Source organism: Prunus dulcis, chromosome 1 (genome assembly GCF_902201215.1).
Source record: "Prunus dulcis chromosome 1, ALMONDv2, whole genome shotgun sequence".
NCBI classification, from domain to species: domain Eukaryota; kingdom Viridiplantae; phylum Streptophyta; class Magnoliopsida; order Rosales; family Rosaceae; genus Prunus; species Prunus dulcis.
Window position 1 is genome coordinate 14,157,467 of NC_047650.1, and position 14,677 is coordinate 14,172,143.

Here is a 14,677-nt window from a genome sequence, read left to right on the forward strand (position 1 = left end):
CCAATATATTTTCCAAAGGCAATCAGGGAATGGGGGAAACTAACCAACCACCTGTGTAGACAAATCGGGCAGGTGGCTGGGGAACTGACCGGACACTTGCAAAGTGATCTCAATGCAGGTACAGGCAAATCACTGGCCGGACACCTACAGAGTAATCTCTATGTAGGTACATGAATATCCACTAGCCGGACACCCACATAAGCGGGTACAGGCAATATCCACTGGCCGGACACCTACAGAGTAATCTCCATGTAGGTACAGGCAATCCAAATCAATGCACACACTCTGCCCAAAGCAATCAACCCAATTCCCAAATTCTTTGTCAAAACTGTCATAAAAGTTTCACCATTTCCACACATCCACTTCCCCAATGTTATGTTCCCAATCCTTTCTCGACTTCCCAAAGATCCGCTTATCAGTAAATGAACAAATCCCAATATAACATGATAATCCTTTATTCATCTCCCAATTAATCACATAATCTCCCCATACGCCGGAAAATCCAATGCCATGTACAGGGTCTGTCAACACGCCTGAAAATCCTACGCCATGTGTGACCTATCATCTCATACATAATTTCCCACAATAATATTTATTTTCGAATTCCCCTAGTTTAAAACAGCAAACTAATATGCTAATCCCACATAATCAACATAACTCAACAATGCTCAAGACCTGTCATTAGGATCATTATAATCCTCCTAGGAAGGTAAAACTACCTCGGAAGACTCACGGTCAACCAAAGGTCAACCTACCCAAACTTTGTCAAACGGGTCCACGGGGCCCCCGACCTCAGTTTTACTATCTGAAAGTTCCTATGGTTTCCACAAGGTTTAGGATACACTTCCTGCAAGTTTGGTCCGGATCGGACAGTCGGATCGCTCACGATCGCACGATCAGACGGTTACTGTGAACCAAGCCCTAAGGTGGGCATTTTCGGAGTATCCAAGACTACATTTTATGATCCGTCGAATCCCACACGATCCTGAGAATGTCTACATTAACATATTATAAATTCAAGACTATCCAATGGTTCAAACCTATCGAATCGGGATAACGCACAATATGTTATATCCGTTCGAGACTCAAACGGTATCCAAATTGAAATCCGAGCACACCTACGCGCTCGAGACAACAAAGGGATCATATCGGGACACAATGCCACTTTTCTACAATGCCCACGCGCCGGCAGCACGTGGGTGCCCAAAGCTATTACGCATCGCCGAAAAATCTCAAAATCACAACTCAAGGTTCCTACCCTAGGTTTAACACCCTATTTGGGGTCACCTTTGTTCTTGGACCTACCCCAAAAACTGACCAGAAGTGGCCGAAAAAGCAAACCCAAAATCGGCAAAATTTCAAAATGAAAATCAACTAACCTAACCTCAAAATTAATGAAACCTATCCCACCATCAGCTAGATCATGAAAATAGGTGGAAATCCAAACCTTATACTTCCAAATAGGTGGAGAAATGAGAGAGAACGAGAGGTTTGAAAATTCTAGAACAACCGACTGGTTTTCTGCAATTTTCAGCCAACACAGAGGATGGCAGTGGCTAGGAACAGTCGGGAAAGGAAGAGGAGTTGGCCGCGGTTCGAACGGGTCCTGCCTTGTGGCTGGTGGTGGTCTGTGGTGGCTACGGTGGCTCTTAGAAGCCACGGCTGGAAGAAAAAAAGAAGGGGGATGGGGCTGCGCGCGCGCACGAGGGGGGGTGTGGGTGGCGGGGGTTGGGTTGGGGTGAGAGAGAGGGAGAAAAATCAGATTTTTTATTTAACCTTTTTTTCCAAAATTACGGTTATGCCATTGAATTTCTTTTGATCGCCATTTCTCCGTTACAACTCCGATTCGAGTCCACTACGTGCCTACGGACTCATTTCAACGTGTTCTACGCAAGCTACAATCGGAATTCCCAAATTCCTTCCCAAACTTAAAATAACCTTTTCGCTCCTTATAGTGGTAAATAATATTTTAATTTCTCGAAAACCTTAATTAATTCAAATCATTTTATTTTAAATGTTTGTTTCAATTTATTTCCTCATTTAAATTTATTCTGTCTTACTTTAATTATCTAAACACTTTTTCGGACCGGGATGTAACAATTTCACTAAAGTCTCCCCGGTCAACAAGTCAACATATAAACCTATTAAAATATTCCGGGGTAACATTGTCTTTTTCGTTAATAATTTAGTATTTAATTATTAATTTAGGACCGAGTCGTTACATTGCTGATGGAGCCACCATCTTGCGGGGGCGTATAAGGGAACCACCACAGTCAATGCAAATCAATGCCTCATCTCCAGCAATCTTGCCGTTGCCAAATTAGGCTCTTCCAGAAGCTCTATCGTCAACTCCTCATAATCAAAGGCTTCCCTTCCTAATTTATCTTTAGGTTGACTTTGTATATTAATTTTTATTGATTTTGTATTCAATCACACATCTACTTACTCTAGTTAACATCATCAATTCTGTATATAAACTTTGTACTGCTCATTATATTATTCATTAAGTGAATACAAAAACATCCTTTCCAATACTATTATTTACATGGGATACGTCATGGTTGGTAATTACATGGTGGCCACTGATTACCACTTTCCTCTAAAAGTTCTGTTATTGCAGAGTTATAAATATTGTCATTCTGTATGTTCTCATAGGCACCATCCCAAAGTTCTCTCCTTGACCAAATACTATGCATTGCTACTTGTCGCTGCATCGAGAGAGGGTAATGATGTCTCTTTATGGCAGTACTCATCTTTTCTTTCATACAAAATTTTGAGCCATGTCTCAGGTTTCTATTATAGTTTTCTATGTTTAATGGTAACAGTCCTTCTAGGCACACATGGAAACCTCCAAAAGTGTCGTCAATTCCTATTGACTCCATAACATCTGTCATGACCAAAATATTAGTATCTAAAATACAAATGAATGTATATTAGAAACACAAAAGTTTTTATACTTCTGAATCTTAATTTCTAAACTAAAAATAACTTAAATGTTAACTTCTAATCTATAAGATTGTACACCTAATGCTCCGATACCAACTTGTCACACCCTAATTTTTATTTATTTTATTTTTTATTGGGAGTGTGAGGTAAAAGAAAAACTAAAACAAAAAATTTAAATATCAAGAAACATGAAGATTGAACATAAACTTCTATTTAAACCAAAGTACTTTACATTGTAATTTTACAAGCAAAATAATAGGAAAGTAACAGAATTTTAACAAAACATCCAAAACTATCCACAACTCGTTCTTCTTGTTTCCTCGTCACAAACTAAACTTCAGATTCAAAACTTGCAATAAATTCATTGAGGGGTGGGCACTACATGCTCAGTAAAGGTCCTATGTCTTATGTAATTAGCAAGATTTATAATGTACAATTTATGCAAGGCATGAATGAACTTCAATTCTACCCAACCCGTTAATCTATATAATAGGGCAAGCAAATCTACATGTCCCATCACTGGTAAAAAAAAACCCCTTGCGCGACCAAATTTTGTGCGACGAAAAATTATTCGTCGCTCAAAGTCACTTTGCGCAACGAAACTTGAAACTTCGTCGCTCAAAGTCTTGCGCGACCAAATTTTGCGCGACGAAAAATAATTCGTCGCGCAAAGTCACTTCCCGCGACAAACTTTTGCACGACGACAATACATCGTCACTCAAAGTCTTGCACGACCAATTTTGCGCGACGAAAAATAATTCGTCGCTCAAAGTGACTTTGCGCGCAAAGTCCTTATAAAAATAAATAAAAATAAAAAATTATTTTTTAAAATCTTTGCCTGACGTAATCCAAACATTTTGTCACCTAAACCAATTTATTTTTGTTTTTTTTTGTATGCATAACACTTCAGAAATTAAACGGCATATATATTTATTAAGTAGTTTTAAATTTATTATTTTAGATCGGATCGGATTTTTATTAGAAAAATATATTCTTGTTGTTCGGATTGGGTTTTTGTTAGAAAATATATATTTCAAATTGACGATCGAATTATTTCATTGTATTCATATCGGGTCAAGGAGTGTAGCAGTAAAAAATCATCAAAATCGGAGTTAAAATAACCGTTAAATCTTGATTTTTCATTATAACTGTCGAAAAGTTTTGTCCCCTTACTTGATCAATGAATGTTTATTTTTTCCGATTTTTGGCGTATATGATCTCGAAGTATAAACAAACAAGTTTGACGGTTGGATCGTTGAAACTAGTTTCATAGAATGTGTATGCCATCAAAACAATATATTCACTAACAATTAAGAGTTTATTTATATTTTCGTTAAATATAACATAAGATTTTGTGGTATCCACTAGTGCAAATGTTTTAAATTGAAGATCAAATTCAGTCATTATATTCATATAGGGTCAAGGAGTAGCTGTAAAAAAATCATCAAAATCGGAGTTAAAATGACCGTTAAATTGTGATTTTTCATTTATAACTATCGAAAAGTTTTGTTCCGTTACTAGATCTCTGAATGTTTGTTTTTTACGATTTTTGGGGTATACGATCTTGAAGTATATACAAACAAGTCTTATGCTTGGATAGTTGAATAGTGTGTGTGTGTGTGTGTGTATATATATATTTATTAAGTAGCTTTAAATTTATTTATGTTGTACGTATAACACTTAAGAAATTGAATAGTATATACATTTATTAAGTAGCTTTCACCTTAATTATATTTTAAATCATAAAATAAAATATTTTTATTTTTTATTATTCATAACAATTATTTTTATAAATATTGTGTTACGAACCAATTTTTCGTCTCTCACAAGTTTGCGCGACCAACAGTTTGTCGTACAAAACTCAAAAAATTTGGGCGAGTACCAAAAATGGGACGCGGGTTTTTAAAATTAAAAAAAAAAACTTTAGACTTTGCGCGACCAATATTTTTTGTCACGCAAAAATTTGGGCGTGTACCAAAAATGGGACACGGGAATTTTTATATATAATTATTTTAGACTTTGCGCGACCAATATGTATTTTTCCTCGGGCAAAAATTTAAAAATTTTGGCGGGTACCAAAAATGGGATGCGGGAATTTTTTTAGACTTTGAGCCACCAATAATCCTGTATTCGTCGCGCAAAACTTTGCGAGACCAATATGTTTGTCGTGCAAAACTTTGCGCGACCAATATATATTTTTCGTCGCGCAAAAATTTGGGCGGGTACCAAAAATGGGACGCGGGAATTTTTTTATATAATTGTTTTAGACTTTGCGTGACCAATATGTATTTTTCGTCGCACAAAAATTTAAAAATTTTGGCGGGTACCAAAAATGGGATGCGGGAATTTTTTTTTTTTCAAAAAATAATTTTTTTTTAGACTTTGCGCGACCAATATTTCTATATTCGTCGCGCAAAACTTTGCGAGACCAATATGTTTCGTCGCGCAAAACTTTGCGCGACCAACCGTATTTTCGTCGCGCAAAGTGATACGGTTTTTAAAACCCGAAATAACTCCTCCACCATTTTCTCAATTTCTTTCTCTACTCTTACCTCTCCTCTCTCTTTCCCTCTCCCCAAATCCCACCCTTTCTCTCACACTCACTCCTCTCACTTAATCTCTCATCTCTCTCTTCACTATCTCTCACTCACTCTCTCATCTATCTTTTCACTATCTCTCACTCTCTCATCTCTCTATCACTATCTTATCTAATTCTCTCACACTCACTTCTCCCTCTCATTCTCACTCACTCTCAATCTTGCCAAAAGGAATATTCTCTCCAAATTTTAAATTGTTTTCATTAATATGTGTTTTTGGAGTTAGTTTTGAGTTTGTGTGGGGTTTGGGGTTGAGTAAAGGGGAGATATTGGAGTTTGGGTTGGATTTGTGGTATAACAATTTTAGGGGAGATTATGCATTCTTTTTTTTTTGTTGTTGTTGTTATTTGACCATATTTGTTTTTTTGTAGGTAATCATCGAGACTTTGATGGCTAAAGTTGAGGATTATTGTACTTTGTTAATTTATGTGTATATTTTGAATATTATATATATATATATTTATTGGATAATTTGACACTATTTTTCATATGTAATTTTATTTTGAATATGTCAATTTAAATTAAAGTAATTAAGAAAAGTCTTACAATTAAATTAAATTTAAAAAGTAAAAATTCGAAAAAATTAATATTATTAAATTAATATAAAGTGATTTAAAAAAGATCATACAATTAAATTACATTTAAAAAGTAAAAATTTGAATAAATTAATATAAATAAATTAATATTAAAGAAATAATAAAACAAAAAGTCAAAAACCTTGCGCGACAAAATATTTTGTAGCGCAAACTATTAAATTAGTTTATTTTAATTAAAAAAAATTTAAAACACATAAAATATTTCGTCGCGCAAATATTTGCACGACGTTAGTATTCGTCGTGCAAAACTCTAAAAATGTGGGCGGGTACCAAAAATGGGAGGCGGGAATTGTTTATTTTTTATAAATTTTTTTGAGACTTTGCGCGACCATTGTGTTTCGTCGCGCAAAACTTTGCGCAATGGATATTTTTCGTCGCGCAAACCTTTGCGCGACCAATGTGTTTCGTCACGCAAAACTTTGCGAGACGAATATTTTTCGTCGCGCAAACCTTTGTGCAACCAATGTGTTTCATCGCGCAAAGTTTTGCGCGACCAATATTATTTTGTCGCGCAAAGTCACTTTGCGCGACCAATGAAAAAACTTGGTCGCGCAAAGTCTTTCTTCACGATCTTTGCGCGACGGATTTTGCGCGACGAAGTTTTTGTCGCGTTAAAATTTGTGCGACTACAATGTATTTTGCGCAACGAAATTCTCTTCGTCGCGCAAAGTGTAAAATGTAGTAGTGCATACCATGCATTTTACCACTGTGATTTCGAATGCCCCATTATATAAACTAACACTCATCTCAGTTATCCCATAATTCCCCTTTTGCTAATCATCTTGTCTACACCATTGACCTCCAAGCCCAAATCACCCAATCGACAATTATACCGCCGATTTCCTAATCTACTGTGCACACGGGCTCTCCTGAAATTGGTCCCTACAATGGTCAGACTCAACTACACAAATGAACCTTCCCATTACCATATTTTACATCATTTCTTTATCAACCCAAGAATTTCAACCACCACCGATAACACTTTAGTTCTCACTCTTTTTTTCTTTGTCTACGATTTTTAGAAAACTAAAGCAATTTGAAGAACCTATGATACAAGAAGCATTAGGTAGTGCTATTTATAGGAAGCTAAAATCGGCAAAGATATAGGTGAAAGCTTAATATTGTGCCACATAACTAGTATATAGGTTGCTAGACTACTTGGGTGGCTTGAAAATAATCTGCCACCCCAAATAGCCTTATGTGTTGGCTTTGTAGAGTGCTTAGTGAGCACTCTCCAATTAAGATTATATATATATATATATATATATATATATATGAATACCTATTGTGCTTACACCTCCTACTTACGTATCCCACCTTATGCTCTAACTGGATTTGAGGACTCTATATTTGCAACACTTCAATCTTTAACAAAATGCTTAGTAAGAATAAAGGCCTTTCTAAAAGCTTTTGGAAAGTGTATATATATATATATATATATATATATAAATGCTACTCTTATCACATTTTGTATACCACACTCTCATACCACCTTATATGGCAGATGAGGTGGACAACCACATCAATTAAATTAATTTAATATTTTCTTTTCTTTTATGATTTATTGACACTTTTTAATTGATGCAGTTGTCCACTTCATCTGTTACATAAGGTGGTATGATATTGTGATATACAAATGTGGGAAGTGTAGCATTAATCATATATTAATTATCAATTATATAGTTTTGAAAACTAATAATTTTAAATATTTAATTTTATGAAATATTAATATACATATTTAAAAATATGGGGTTTCACAAAGGAGGAGGGGGGAGGGATGGGTCTGGGTTTGTGATGGGGGAGAAAAAATCGTAAGATATCGTCTTTCTTTGGGGGGTTAGTTGAAAGAAAGATGGGGAAGGTCTTTGTGGTTGGTATGGTGGTGGGGTGGAGGGGGTGGTGGCTGGTCGGGCTGGGAAGGGAGAAGAAAAGGGGCAGGAGTGTGGTGGTCAAGGGGGGAAAGGGGGAAAAGAAATGCGCTGGTTAATTTACAATTTTTTTCTCTCTTCAATTTTTCCAAAATAATAATATTTTATTCATACATTAATCAATTCAAAATTAAAAAACAAAAAATGTGGGACCCCATAAATGCCAAGTAGGCAACTAACAGAGATATTTGACAGAAACCCTAACGGCGGAATCACATTGTAATAACTTTAAAAGGTTGGGATATGTGATTATAAAAATTAAAAAGATAGGGATTAACATGTATTAAAGGTGTAACCACATGGTACTAAACTATAATTAATCCTAAAGATTTTGATGCAAACCTAAAATCTAAAAAGAAGGCACGAATTTATGTAAAAAGAGAAACCTATTTAGAATTGGTATTAGGGTATTGTGTGATAGTGTATTAGGATGTACCAAGGGTATTTTTGGTAGTTAAATAGAGTGTACTTAGTTAATTTTACATTTTGATTAAAATATTAAGGTGTACTTAAATCATAGAGTGTACTCAGTTAATTTGAAGGTTCATTTAACATAACTAAAATTTTATTATATGAAACATAACTTAAAACATCACTAGGCACTAATAATTAAAGAATATCCAGTACTCGATCATCAATATTTTCACATTAAAAAACTTACAAATATATCTATATATTAGGATTTTCAACGCCTGTGAGGTCCACTATGCCACGTAGGACGCTGATTACGGTCAATAATTGGCCACCTAGAGTGTTTTTACCATAATGACTCTGCTACGTCAGCTTTTTTGATGGTTTTTTGGATGACGTTAATGGTGGGGGGGAAGTGGAACACAAAACCACGATCAAGGGGGTTATGTGGGTCATTTTGATTTTGGGGGGATTAAGTGAGATTTAACCGAAGTTTCAGGGAGTGCTACAGTAAATAATCCTTTAAAATATGTGTCAAGTACCATTATTATCTATTACTTTTTAAATTTAATATTTGAATTCGAAAAAACATTTTCACGAGTGGCTCAGTTGCTTTTTCACCGACTATGAGTTGATGAGCTCAGGTCTTATATTCTTCAACATGCGAGCTCAGTTTTTCATCCCTAAATCAACGTTTTTTTGTCGGAAAAAGATTTACATAATCTATCTCCAGGGACGGACTCAGGAATTTTATGTCGTAGGGTCATAGTGTAATGGAGGATTTGGGGCTTCAAGGCTTGGTGGGGAAGAGGGTTAAAGGTTTGTGGGGGGTGGAGATTGGGGATTTAGGTTTGAGGGTTTAGAAAATAGGTGTTTTGGAATGAAAATTCGGGAGGAAGAAGCTGGGCATCTGTTCTGTATTTTTTTTTTTATAACACCTGGACCAAAACGACGTCGTTTTGGCAAGGTCTTTTAAAAAAAAATTCGGTACTCCTGGTCCAAAACGACGGCGTTTTGGCCAGCGAGTTTTTAAAAAAAATTCGCTGCTGGCCAAAACGACGCCGTTTTGGCCAGCCTGTTTTTTTTAAAAAAATTAGAAGCTGGGCCAAAACGACGCCGTTTTGGCCAGCTTCTTTCAAACAGAACACAGCTTTCCTGTTCATCTTCTTCTTCCTCTGTCTGCAACTCCTCTCTCTCATGGGGTCACACCCCAATTCAAAGGCACCTTCTACCTTGCTTTCATGGAGTCCATGGGTCGTTTGACCCCATTGACCCCACTGTGGGTCCGTCCCTGTCTATCTCTACAGGTGCGGAGTATAAATTTCATTCCAATATAACGAGTATAATACTACCGTAAGAGCATTGTTTTATGTTTCTTTTCTTTGTCAACTTTATAACCCAAACTAAATCCACCATTTAAAATAAATATTATATCTAAATAAGTAATAAAATAAAAAACTACTCAATATATGTAATTAAAAATATAATCAACCAGATTAAGATATGTAATAACACAAGTGTAATACAACTTAATAACTTATATCATACAAACATACGTATACTTAAGAACGTAAATCTCTCCTCTCGTAGATTTTTAAGTTTCCTCCAAAGCTGCAAGCATGAAAAGAAAGAGACTGGCCCCAAGCCACTCCCCAAAGAGCATTGAATCTGATCGACCTACAAAACAAGAAGATGAAAAAGAAGAAGACCATGAGGAGAAGCCCTATATTCTCCATCTGCCAGACCAAATAATAGTGGAGATCTTCTGCAAAATCCCAACAAAAAAGCTCATACAATTCCGGTGCGTGTGCAAGTCTTGGCGCTGCTTGCTCTCCGATCCCCAGTTCACCAAAGACTTGTGTTTTCTCGAACTCCTGCTTGCTTTCTGATCCAAGGCGGCTTATCCTGCATAGGCTTGTCGACGAGCCTCTTCTTGGTGGACTTCAACAACTCCGTCACGTTGAAGCTTTTTAAAGACCAAAATTCCCAAACTGTCCGTGTAAACAACATCGTGGGTTCATGCAACGGCGTCATCTGCGTATTAGAAAAGCAAAGGGGATTGCCGAGTCTTTACATATCCAATCCCATTACTCGGGAGTCTTTACCTCTTCCAATACACCCTGTGGATAAGCAAATTGGTTTCACAAGGCTTTGGGGGTTTGGGTATTGTCCCATGCGTGATGTCTATAAAGTGGTTCTGATTCAGATTGCAAATGACTGGTCTAAGAAACGGGAAGTAACAGTTATGACGATTGGTTCTGGTATTTGGAGGGGCATTGGGAATTATGCATACCATATTGCATACCATTTTGCGGATCAGCCATATGGGGTTTATCTTAATGGATTTCTTCATTGGGTTGGTTACAGAGGGGAGAGCCCCGATTTCATATGTGCTCTTGACTTGGAATGTGTGAGTGTTTCCAACAAATTCCACTACCGCCTGGTTGTTGTTTGAGTTAGAAGCACCTCCTAGTTTCGAGCTTGGAGGCTTGGAGTCTTGAAAGGTCGGCTCTCTATAACTGTTCAGATGCTTAATATTATGATTGTTTGGGTGATGAAGGATTATGGCGTTAAAGAGTCTTGGACTCCAGAGCTTAGGATTATTATCCGCGGCCTGTTTTTTTGGTCTCTATCTTTTCCTAAAGTGTTGAATCTTACAGAAGAAGGGGAAGTGTTGTTGTTAGATAAGTCTGACTTGCACGAAATTTTGCAAGTAGAACAAAGGGATTTGTAAGGGTTGAGATTGATAGGGTTCCCTTGGTGGGTCATGCAAATGTCCATATTCCAAGCGTAGTTTCTCTTGAGGATGTTATAAAGGGTTAGTCGATGGTAATATCATGTGTCATATAGCTAGTTTCAAGCATTTGGTCTTTCAAGTTATGTTCGGTTTGGAGGTTATTTTTCTTACTGATATGATGCTTAATTATTAAGTTTTACTTTTACCAATTAGTTGCAAATCATCATTGGTGTTACTTTGCATCCGTTCAAATTTCGATTATGTTCCTATATATATATATATATATATATATATATATATATATATACACACACATATCCGATCTCTTGGGCCACAGAGTCCAAGAGACTGTGGTCACCCACCATTGGATGTAGCATCCAACGGTTCAAAAAAGTTTCTTAAAAGAAGTGCAAGAGTGAGTGAACCGTTGAATTTACAACGGTGAGTGACCACAAATCTCTTGGACCTCTATAGTATAAGAGATCGAGACTGTATATATATATATATATATATATCTTGTTAGCGAGTCCTTACTTAGTTAGGATTTTGGTTCCTTACTATGTTAGGATTTTTGGTTACTTACCAATTATTAATTAGTCCTATTGTAATAGAGATTTATTTCCTATTGTAATTTAGATATATTTCCTATTTTATTTAGGGTTAACACATCTTTGTACTTGTATAAATACCTCAATATTGGAGAAGAATAATAAGACGAGTGAATCTGAGCATATCTGAATATTTGCCCTACTTTGTTTGACTTGGTATCAGAGCCTAGTTCTCTTGTGACCTGTGCTTGCGTTCTCCTTGAAATTTATGTACTCTTCTCTCCTCCTCTTCAAGGGGGGAGGGGGAGTGAAAAAGATATGTTTATTGACGTATCCCCATTATCTGACGTATTCCCATAAAGATATTGCCTATTTCTTGGCTCCGACGACCCCTTCTCTTTAGGAGGAGAGGGGGAGTGAAAAGAAGTTGTGTCTGCATGAATTAGCTAAAGTTGATATGGAAGATTTGTCATTGTTTTCATCTACCGTTTCTGTGGTCGTTGCCGTTGTTGTGGCCATTGTTGCTGCTGTTGATGTTGCCTTTGTTTGCTTCACTTTCCATTGTTATGGTTATTACTGATGATGTTGCTGTGTTTTGATCCGTCTCTACCCTAACCCTAGACACTACCTATTTCCGTTGCACTATACACCTAACCTATAATCCTAGTCTGCCGTCGCCATCTACCATGCTACTGTTGCTACTGCCTACCTTGCTATTGCCTTACCCTCTGCCATGCTGATAGAGTTTATGTGTTTTGCCTTATCTATTGCCGTGCTCACAGGGTTTCTGTGTTTTGCCTTACCTATTGCAGTGCTCATAGGGTTTCTGTGTTCTGCCTTATCTACTGCCGTGCTCACAGGGCTTCTGTGTTCTGCCTTACCTATTGTCGTGCTCACAGGATTTCTGTGTTCTGCTTTACCTACTGCCGTGCTCACAGGGTTTCTGTGTTCTGCTTTTATGTGTTCTTCTATGTGCCCTATTTGTTAAGGTTTTTATGACAAGGCCTTCTCTACAGTTGTTCTATTGGTCAATGTCAAGTATGGTGTTCTATGACTTGCTTGTCAAATTGGGCAATACAGACCCGATCTCTTGGACCACAGGAGTCCAAGAGATTTGTGGTCACTTACCGTTGGATGTAAATTCAACAGTTCACTCAATCTTGCACTCATTTTAAGAAACTTTTTTGAACCATTGGATTAATATCCAACCGTGGGTGACCACAATCTTTTGGACTCCTGTGGTCAAAGAGATCAGGACTGTATATATATATATATATATCTAGATTTTAGAGATAAGTTTAGTCATTCATTGGATGCATGTTGCAGGTGGGAGGCTTAGTTGATTAAGGTGGTAAACCCCTTCATGTTTCTATTTTTGTGATTTTTAATGAAGAGCTAAAATGAAATAAATTGGCTATATTTCCTTTAGTATCTTTTTCGGTTCAACTACATAAATCTACCCAAATGTTTAGGTCATTTTTCGATTAGCTATGAACTTCTCAACATTTTCAAGCTCATACATGAACTCTCGAAAAACCAACATGAAAAACCTACATATTCACCACTGTTAGCCAATCCGGTATTAAATGTTAAGTACCTACGTGGGTCCCACATTTCACTCTTAGGGCCCATTTAAGATTGCTTCAATAGGCAATACTCTTGCTCATAATTGGTCGGTTTTATTTGAAGCACTATTGTTAGAGCATCTCCAACCGATATGTCAAATTGCCACATAGACATGAAATGGCAAAAATTGAAGGTTAATGTTACTCCAATTGTATAGTCAAATCCTACATGAATTTGAAGGCCGGAAGAGATAGGTCAAGAATAACATATCAAAAAGCTTGATGTAAAATATTTTTTTAATGTTTTTTTAGTCATAGACCGCACTATCATTTACTCTTAAAAATATATGATATTCGGCATTCCGGGTGGAGTTAAATTTTTTCAAAGTGTCAAACTGTCACATAAGCCATCAAATTCAAATTTAACATTTTGCATTTGACATCTCTCTTGGAGATGCTCTTAGAAACATAAAAATTTTGTTCAAAATCCAAGTGCTTCCTAAAAGAAGCAGCTCCATGTACTTCTCTACAAACCGGATTTATGACCCATAAGAACTTTTAAATTGTTCTATCAAACACAGTAAAAAATGTTTTGGTTGTCGTAAATAGGTTTTCATCATTCCAGAAGTACTCCTAAACTTTCATTACGCTTTATTTTCCTACAATATGAGAAATTTACATAAATACCACCTAAATTTTTAGGCATGTATGCCATTACCACCTAAACTTTTAATTTTTATTTTAACCACCTTAACTTTGTAAAGTGTTGCAATTCACCACCTATTTATAACTCCGTTAAAGTTTCCGTTAAGTCAAGTGTATTTTTAAGGCCATTTTCGTCAATTTCACTATAATTAAAACACACATAATTAAACATTAAAAAATAAATTTAAAAAGAAAAAGAAAAAAAGAGCTGACCTAATTATCCCACGACCTCCACCGCCCCTTTACAACACCAATTCTCCCGCATTGCTCCATATCTCTCTTCCACTTGATCCCATACTACAATGGTCGTATCATTGAATCAGTTGCCTTCGTGAACTTGTTGGCTTGCACTCTTCAGCTACAGTTATTCTCCCTCTCTCTCTCTCTCTCTCTCTCTCTCTCTCTCTCTCTCTCTCTCTAGTGAATAAAAAAAATTCATATATATAGCTAGAATTCGAATTTTATTATAGTTATATATCACGTCCCGGACTCGAGGGTGGTTAAAACCTTGCACTTGGTGCGTGAGAAAATAAAAAGTAAAAAATAAATAAAAAGAAGCCGAAACATGGGTTTAAACCTTCTTTTATAAAAATAGCTCCAAAATCTTACAACTTTACAATAAATAAATAAAGCTCTATCACTCT